The sequence below is a fragment of the Cyprinus carpio genome, unplaced genomic scaffold (assembly GCF_018340385.1).
Source record: "Cyprinus carpio isolate SPL01 unplaced genomic scaffold, ASM1834038v1 S000006183, whole genome shotgun sequence".
Lineage (NCBI taxonomy): Eukaryota > Metazoa > Chordata > Actinopteri > Cypriniformes > Cyprinidae > Cyprinus > Cyprinus carpio.
Window position 1 is genome coordinate 1 of NW_024878867.1, and position 9,881 is coordinate 9,881.

At 38.4% G+C, this 9,881-nt stretch overlaps 1 pseudogene; it reads right to left on the bottom strand.

Moving 5' to 3' along the window:
• Positions 1-2,854: 2,854 nt before the first annotated feature.
• LOC122143545 lies at positions 2,855-4,685 on the bottom strand (annotated as a pseudogene).
• Between the last annotated feature and the right edge of the window lie 5,196 nt (positions 4,686-9,881).

Genomic DNA, 9,881 nt, shown 5'->3' on the forward strand with positions numbered 1-9,881 from the left:
TTTCTCCAAGACAAAAAACTCTTTATCCAAATTGCCCCTTTGTATTACATTGTATTACGTGATGCCCAGTCAGTAGTAAACATCACTCAAGATTTGGTTTCAATTTAGATATAAGTGTTTGCTCTTTAAAAAACATCTCCATAGCCAGCCCTATATGTAAGAATCTCATATTCCTTCCAGGTCAATTGGACCCGAGCTTCAGTCAGTGGCAACAAGTCGGCCCTTGTCAAATTCAGTGATCTTTTTATTGATGATGTTTTTGCTCCATTCTCAACCCTTTCTTCAAAATACAACCCGCCATGTTCGGTGACTTGTTTAGATATTTTCAAGTTCAACATCTTATTCAAAACCATTGTCCCACGTATGGGGGGACTGGAATGCAAATTCTAAATATTCCTTTACATTTGAAGGGAGTCATTTCTTAACATATATAAATAATTTCTAATGTCAATAAAAAATATTAATCTAGACAAAATTCATGCAGAATGGTCAAAGGATTTCGGGAGTGGATATATCAGAGGAAACCTGAGACAATGCATTATTTAGAGTGAATGGAACAACCTCCTGTGTACTCGCTTAGGTTAAGTCAGTCTGGGCTAGGTCCTCCACAGACTTCATATTACAGCAAAGGTCAAACTTCTTCCAAGATATACACAAATGTAGATGACATGTGTGAGCCGATGTCACTCTCTCCTAAAAGCAGATTTAGCCTCATATGGTTTTGGGCTTGCTCCCAGAACTCCTTAACTACTGGACAACTATGTTTAAAATCTTTCACAGAGGCATATATTAAAGAAAGTAGGGCCCAGTTTTGGAAATGGCTGTTTTTGGAGTACCTGAACAAGGCAAGTAGCCACAGTCATGTCCAAAAATTGTCAAGATGCTTTGCATGTCTTTTGCCTCAGAAGAAGAATATTACTTGATTGGAAAGCCGGCCAGCACACCTTTAGTTTCACTCTGGCTTAGTGATGTGGATGACGTTTTTTAAAATTGGAAAAGTTAAATATTCTCTTTAGAGGATCCACTAAACGTTTTTTTGCACTCAGTATGGACTCCAATGATCTCATATTTTTGAAAAAAGATCTAACTCTTCCCACAAACTAAAAGTAATTATAGTAATTAACATTTTAATGTATTAGTAAAATGTAAATTAAATGTAAATTAAAAGGCCTGTGTATAATGTAACAGACAATGCAATCAAACCCAATGGGCTAACATTGATAATAAGTAATTCCCTTATTGTAATATTAACAATTTGAGAATTATTTATTTTTATTATTGGATTTTCAGTATTTATGTATTTAAATGTTTTTTGTCTTTGTTTTCTCCTCTTCTGTGGGGGTGGTGGTAAGGGGGGGGGTGTAAATTAAAAGAGCATTGTTAATTTTTTTGTATTTAACATGTTTCTTCCTTTTAATAAAAATATTTAAAAAAAAATAATAAAAATAATAATTGCTATTGTTTTTATAAACATGCTTATAACTTTATATAACAATTCAAATATGTGAATTATCATATTCATGGCGTCATTAAGTCGTGACTTCCGCTTACTCTCTCTGAACTGTTACATACAGTACTGCATTTTTTATACAAATAAATGCCCAATAAAGCACATCTTTTACACATTTTGTTTCTAAAATAATATTTCAATGTAACCAGCAATATGCTGTTAAACAGCAGTGAATTATATTACTTTATTTTTATATATCATGCAGCACAAATGTCCGCCTGTGTAACAAAATATGTGCAAATTTATAGACAAACTCCATTCATGTTCAAATGCCTAGACAGTCAACAGTGATTGGTTTTTGGAAACGCTGTTTCTGAGTCTTTTGAGAAGGGCTGATTTCTAAAAAAAAAAAAAAAAAAAACAGCTTAGTTCTTTTCTGCCATGGAATATTATCTCAGTCAACTTCAAATGTGAAGTTACTTAGGGGCAACATTGAAATTTGACTGCCTTCCTTGAATGTCATATGAGTCTCAATTGTGGACTATCACTCGGGCTAGGTGTATTAATGAAATAGACACAATACATTACACATGTAAGCAGAGTTTATTGAATAATCTTAGTTGCGCATGTTTCAATGCTCAGACCAGCACATTCCATCACGCATTATTATAATCCAAGCAATAGCAATGGAAAATTACTGCTTCACAACATATTTCCTGTGACGTTAAAAAACAGCTGAAATGAGACTTTCTCTTTATCTCTTACTCTTTAAGACAAATATTCTTTAAAACATCACAATCATAAGAGTATACAACAAAGGAAAAATAACAAAAATAAAATAATACAATATAAATGACTAATCAATGAATGAATTAATAAAATGAGTATATAAATGTCTTAAATGATTATTATAAATGATTAAATGGAGTAATTAAAATGATACATGATTAGAAATGAATGACTGAATATAAAAGAAAGAAAGTAAAACACAACAAATATATATGGTTGAAACTCTCTTGTAGCAACACACACAGGTTGCTATGAAGAATTCTTGGATCCTTCAACAGTCTCTTCATTTTTGTTTGAATTATTGTATTTATTTGTTTCTAGGTTAGTAAGTGCTCCAAGTACAATCACAATCAGCTTTGCAAAGTAATGCTTTAGTATTTATTGTAATACAAATTTTATACCTACTGACAATTTAAGGCTCTTAGTGGTTCCTAGAACCAGACTAAAGTCTAGGGGTGATCGAAAGCATTCATTGTAGCTGTAGACTCTGGAATAGTCTTCTACAGAAATCAGAACTGCCCCTACACTATCCAATTTTAAATCTAGGTTAAAAAACATTTTTGATTTGGCTTATTATTCATTATTTGCATTTGCTTTTTTGCCTTGTATTTCCTCTTGAAGCTTTTTTTTTTTTTGTGACATTGTCTTTGTTTTAATTCTGTTAATGGTTACTTATTTTGTACAGCACATTGGTAAATGGTAGTTGTGTTTACTTTTGAAAAAGAAATTGAAATTAAATTCATTTAGTCACAGTTTTTTGCAACAGTATTCCCAGTTGGCTTCATCATCAGTATAGCACCACAGGTAATCATAGCCATGGTATCCACATGGGTGGCTAGGACCAGCATGTCTTGTCATTCACAGCTGACAAGCAGTCATCAGAAGTACAGCACATATCATTACTGCCGCTTTCAGTGTAGCACCATTTATAATCTGAACCATATGTGGAACAGGCATAGTTGCTGGGGCGGCAGTACTCCCCATTTTTAGCTCTAGTTCCGACAGTGGAGGGCTGCAGTAGTCCCAGTTGTCGGAAAAGAAACCATAACCGATCCAGCACCAGTAGTAGTCCCTCACCGCATTTGGTACAGTGGTCACCATACGGCCATCTAGACCCTCCTTAAACTGTTAAGTGTCTGAGTACCGCGATACTTCTTGATCGACCTCTTTTCTAAGCGGCGAGACATGTTCTGCACATCTGTGGCCATCTCGCCTACTTGGTTTGGATTTATTAATTTGTCAAACACACCCTGAATCTCATTTAATTTTTTTTACTGTCATCAAAAAACAATCACCAACAAAAAAATCTTAATCGACTGATGAGTTTTTAACAGCTCACTATAGAGACTGCTGAGCTTTATCATTCAGGTCTGAGACTCTCATCAGGGCGATGCCACCTTCCGGCTGGTTTTTGCCAATGTAGCCAAAGGAAAAAGACTTTGTGTCATTGAGGATGTGTTTATAACAGACGGCTGTCCAGATGTGAGAGGGCACAGTCACTCTTTCTGGGTCTTCAGAGGTTCCATTGTGTGGTATTTGTACATCGTCATCAGGTACTGTACCTGTGACAATGTAGACTTTTGCAGAACCACCATGACTGTCAAGCTTGCTTCTTAAGAAACTCCTCAGTGCACTCTCCCAGTTCTTCCAGTGGATACGGGTCGAAAGACTTCGTCTATAGGTGCAGCGTTGGTCAGTGTGAGCGTTACGATCACGCACCTTCATCACATTGGAAGCTGTTGAGTTCAGGAGTCCATGATCATATCCAGAGTCGCTTGTAGTCGCTGCTGATGGCTTGATATTTTTTTAATAATAATGTTTTCATCAGAGTCCCTCTCACGGACCATATGATCAGTTCGAGTTCAGGTTGGGAAATCTACAGAAGAAATATGTTAGATGGTTAGTTTTGATATATAGCTTTTTTTTTTTTTACCACTCTTTTTTTTTCCTTATTTTTTCTTAAGGAATGCAGGAATGTAAATTGCTAAATAAAATCTATTGTTAGAAAGTGAGTGAAGCACATGTTTACCTGTGGCTCGATGTGCCAGGTTTCTGTCCTTCCAGCAGTGCTTTGTGCATTTAGGGTCAAATATGTAGGCGCGCTGTAAAGAGGATCCTGTGATGAACTGAGTACAGAGTAGCGTAATAGTAGTGATCATATTCCAGCTTCTGACAAATTTTTCTTGCCATTCTGATCCATTCCTTCTGGTTCAGTGTCTTTTGTAGAAGAACCCTTTACAGTCATCAAAGCTGACCACTTTTTGCCTGAGCACTGAATGCTCTCAGCACAATACAGGTGAACAGACCAAGAACAAACATGGTGTGAAGCTGCTCTTGTGTTATAGAGCAGAGGCGCCAGAAGCTGCTGCCTTAAGTACAGTCAGAGTCAGCAATGTTCTTGTAGAAGCACAGCTTCTTATATCCACTGTTGGAGTCCGTGATGTTTTTGGGTGTGACTGAAATTAAAGAAGTAGAAGAGATGAGGAATATGATGGGAACTTTGCCTCATCATTTTTTTGGGGAAGTAATTTTAGAACGGTCACATGTACGAAGAAAAAATTAGAGGGACTTTCAAATGCTGCTTTGTAGCATAAAATGCAGTGTTTGCGATTTCCGCTTCAATTTTCTGATACATTTTGTTCCACTTCTGTATCTGGAGGCTGAGAAGCAGGTTTTTTTTTTGAAAGTCAGAGTATGTGTGTTTTTCTCTCGCTTCATGGTTACTCAGAGTGTGTTTCTCTCATTAGTGAGCAAAACACTGGAAATCTAAACCCTTGATAGGAGTCAGAATGCAAGCATCTAGAGGCAAATAACTCTGAAGTAATGAATTTAGGTAAAGCTGTGCAGAGCCAGCGATGGTTTCGAATGGGCAAACATTAATGCCTTGAATTTTATGTAAGCAACTACTGGTCGCCAGTGCAAACTGATAAACGGAGGTGTGACGTGCAATCTTTTATACTCGTTGAAGACGTTGTGTATGTATATATATATATATAGTAGGTACGGAAAGTATTCAGACCCCCCGTACATTTTTCACTCTGTTATATTGCAGCCATTTACTAAAATCATTTAAGTTCATTTTTTTCCCCTCATTAATGTACACACAGCACCCCATATTGACAGAAAAACACAGAATTGTTGACATTTTTGCAGATTTATTAAAAAAGAAAAAACTGAAATATCACATGGTCCTAAGTATTCAGACCCCTCTTGCTCAGTATTTAGTAACACACCTCTTTTGATCTAATACAGCCATGAGTCTTTTTGGGAAAGATGCAACAAGTTTTTTCACACCTGGATTTGGGGATCCTCTGCCATTCCTCCTTGCAGATCCTCTCCAGTTCTGTCAGGATGGATGGTAAACGCTTAAGTGAACAGCCGCTTTCAGGTCTCCAGACATGCTCAATTGGGTTTAAGTCAGGGCTCTGTCTGGGTCATTCAAGAACAGTCCACGGAGTTGTTGTGAAGCCACTCCTTTGTTATTTTAGCTGTGTGCTTAGGGTCATTGTCTTGTTGGGAAGGTGGACCCCTTCGGCCCAGTCTGAGGTCCTGAGCAGTCTGGAGAAGGTTTTGTGCGTCCAGGATATACCTGTACTTTGGCCTGCATTCATCTTCTTTCCCTCGATTGCAAGCCAGCCAGTCGTCCTGTCCCTGCAGCTGAAAACCCCCCCACAGCATGATGCTGCCACCACCATGCTTCACTGTTGGGACACTGTATTGACATGTGATGAGCAGTGCCTGGTTTTCTCCCACACATACAGCAGCTTAGAATTAAGGCTAACAAAGTTCTATCTTGGCCTCATCAGACCAGAGAATCTTATTTCTCACCATCTTGGAGTCCTTCAGGTGTTTTCTCATGTGTCTTGCACTGAGGAGAGGCTTCCGTCAGGCCAATCTGCCATAAAGCCCCGACTGGTGGAGGGCTGCAGCGATGGTTGACTTTCTACAACTTTCTCCCATCTCCCGACTGCATCTCTGGAGCTCAGCCACAGTGATCTTTGGGTTCTTCTTTACCTCTCTCACCAAGGCTCTTTCTCCCCCCTATAGCTCAGTTTGGCCGGACGGCCAGGCTCTAGGAAAGGGTTCTGTAGTCGTCCCCAAACGTCTTCCATTTAAGGATTATGGAGGCCACTGTGCTCTTAGGAACCTTAAGTGCAGCAGAAATTTTTTTGTAACCTTAGCCAGATCTGTGTGCCTTGCCACAATTCTGTCTCTGAGCTCTTCAGGCAGTTCCTTTGACCTCATGATTCTCATTTGCTCTGACATGCACTGTGAGCTGTAAGGTCTTATATAGACAGGTGTGTGGCTTTCCTAATCAAGTCCAATAAATATACTCAAACACAGCTGGACTCAAATGAAGGTGTAGAACCATCTCAAGGATGATCAGAAGAAATGGACAGCACCTGAGTTAAATATATGAGTGTCACAGCAAAGGGTCTGAATACTTAGGACCATGTGATATTTCAGTTTTTCTTTTTTAATAAATCTGCAAAAAATGTCAACAATTCTGTGGTTTTTCTGTCAATATGGGGTGCAGTGTGTGTACATTGAGGAAAAAAATGAACTTAAATGATTTTAGCAAATGGTTGCAATATAACAAAAGAGTGAAAAAAATTTAAGGGGGTCTGAATACTCTTTCCGCATCTAACGGTATATACAGAGTGCTGGCCAATATAATTAGCATATCATCAAAAAGTTGATTTCACTAATTCCATTCAAAAAGTGAAACTTGTATATTATATTTATTCATTACACACAGACTGAAATATTTCAAATGTTTATTTCTTTTTTAATTTTGATGTTTATAACTGACAACTAAGGAAAATCCCAAATTCAGTATCTCAGAAAATTAGAATATTGTGAAAAGGTTCAATATTGAAGACCCCTGGTGCCACACTCTAATCAGTTAATTAACTCAAAACACCTGCAAAGCCTTTAAATGGCCTCTCAGTCTAGTTCTGCTTAGGCTACACACAATCATGGGGGAAGACTGCTGAATTGACAGTTGTCCAAAAGGCGACCATTGACACCTTGCACTAGGAGGGCAAGACACACAAAGGTCATTGCAAAGAGGCTGGCTGTTCACAGAGCTCTGTGTCCAAGCACAATAATAAAGAGGCGAAGGGAAGGAAAAAGATGTGATAGAAAAAAAGTGTACAAGCAATAGGGATAACGCGCACCCTGGAGAAGGATTGTGTGAAACAAAACCCATTCAAAAATGTGGGGGAGATTCACAAGAGTGGACTGCAGCTGGAGTCAGTGCTTCAAGAACCACTACACACAGACGTATGCAAGACATGGGTTTCAGCTGTCGCATTCCTTGTGTCAAGCCACTCTTGAACAACAGACAGCGTCAGAAGCGTCTCGCTTCAAAAGGACTGGACTGCTGCTGAGTAGTCCAAAGTTATGCTCTCTGATGAAAGTAAATTTTGCATTTCCTTTGGAAATCAGAGTCCCAGAGTCTGGAGGAAGAGAGGAGGGCACACAATCCACATTTCTTGAGGTCCAGTGTAAAGTTTCCACAGTCAGTGCTGGTTTGGGGTGCCATGTCATCTGCTGGTGTTGGTCCACTGTGTTTTCTGAGGTCCAAGGTCAACACAGCCGTATACCAAGGAAGTTTTAGAAACTTGCGTGCTCCTGCTGCTGACCAACTTTATGGAGATGCAGATTTCCATTTTCCAACAAGGACTTGGCACCTGCACACAATGCCAAAGCTTCCAGTACCTGGTTTGAGGACCATGGTATCCTCCCTTGTTCTTGATTGGCCCTGTTATTCTTAATTGGCCAGCAAGCTCGCCCTGACCAAAACCCATAGAAAATTGTTAAGAGGAAGATGCTGAGGGAAGATCTGATATGCCAGACCCAACAATGCAGAAGAGCTGAAGGCCACTATCAGAGCAACCTGGGCTCTCATAACACCTGAGCAGTGTGTGCCACGGTTCCTCTGCAAGGAATGCAACAAAATCAGGGGAGACACCACACAGCTTAATTTGCAAAAACATTTATTAAACTATAGAAAATAAACATGAAATGCTTTATTAGTCAGTATAAGTGTATAGTCAGTGTGTCAGCATGCATGTAAGTGATACAAATGTAACAAATTCAAACTAACAAAACCACTTGAAAGATAATGTCCAAAATCCGATCTAGGAAGAAATGGGATCATCACGAAAACTCCTCGAGTGCGGTGGTCTCCTGCAACCTCCATAACCCTCTAGAACCACCCGGTAGCCCCATGAAAGGCAAACAAACGCCAACAAGCACCAATTCTCTCTTCCGGCCATCAGTTCAAGCGAGTCCTTTTGACAGAAGCGTTGATTCAGTGCAGGTGCAACACTATGTCATCAATCTGCCAATCACCTGCAGCTCAGATAAAAAACACAGTGACTCACTGAGATCGCGTCACAAGTTAGCCAGACTGATCGACTCCATGCCATGCCGCGATTGCTGCAGTAATTCAGGCAAAAGGAGCCCCAACTAAGTATTGAGTGCTGTACATTAGAAAGTATGAAAAGTATGTACATGCTCATACTTTTCATTTTTATACTTTTTAGTTGGCCAAGATTTCTAAAATCCTTTCTTTGTATTGGTCTTAACGTTATATTCTAATTTTCTGAGATACTAAATTTGGGATTTCCTTAGTTGTCAGTTATAATCATCAAGATTAAAAAAGAAATAAACATTTGAAATATATCAGTCTGTGTGTAATGAATACTATACTGAATGTAATGATAATATACAAGTTTTACACCACTTTTTTGAATGGAATTAATGAAATAAATCAACTTTTTGATGATATTCTAATTATATGACCAGCACCTGTATATATAATTCAAGAACGTTTATGATCTTTAAACAAAAAAAGAAGAACAATTTAAACATCATCCTCTATTCACAAAAGTTTACACCCCCCTGCACTTCAAGGATTTAGTTCAGCCAAATATGAAAATTCTGTCATTAATTACTCACCCTCGTGGTAGCTTTCAAACCCGTAAGAAATTTGGTCATCTCTCGAATACAAATTAAGATTTTTTTATGGAATCTGGAGCTGTCTGACCCTCCATAGACAGCAATGCAACTGAAAAGTCCAGAAACGTGAGCAAGGAGATCTGTGAATTAATCCATGTGACGCCAGTGGTTCATCCACTTAATTATATGAAGCTAAGAGAATACTTTTGTGTGTGCAAAAGAAAAAAAAGACTTTATTCAACAATTTGTCTCCTCCGCGATCACCCTGGTGCCATTTTTTCTTTCTTTACAAAAAGTGATGTCAATGCGATGGGCTGATTAGCAATTTGTACTACAAACAATTGAACAGAGTGCACCTAATAAAGTGGCGATGTAGTGTGCCATGTATGTATGTAGCATATGTATATATATATATATATATATATATATATATATATATATATATATATGTACACACCTGATAGGTATGTAGCCAACCAAAACGATCGTTCTGGCCGCATAATGAAGCCAGTGTCTACAAAGTGCATTTTGCAGCTTTTGGACCGCTGAGTGGCGCTTTAAGCACAAGTTATCAAAAAAAGCGCATCAAAGCACATTTTCATAAAATAGCCGTCAGCTTTGCCTCACAGATTTGTTACATTTGATGGCTGGAGTCCAAGGGGAAAATTAAAAG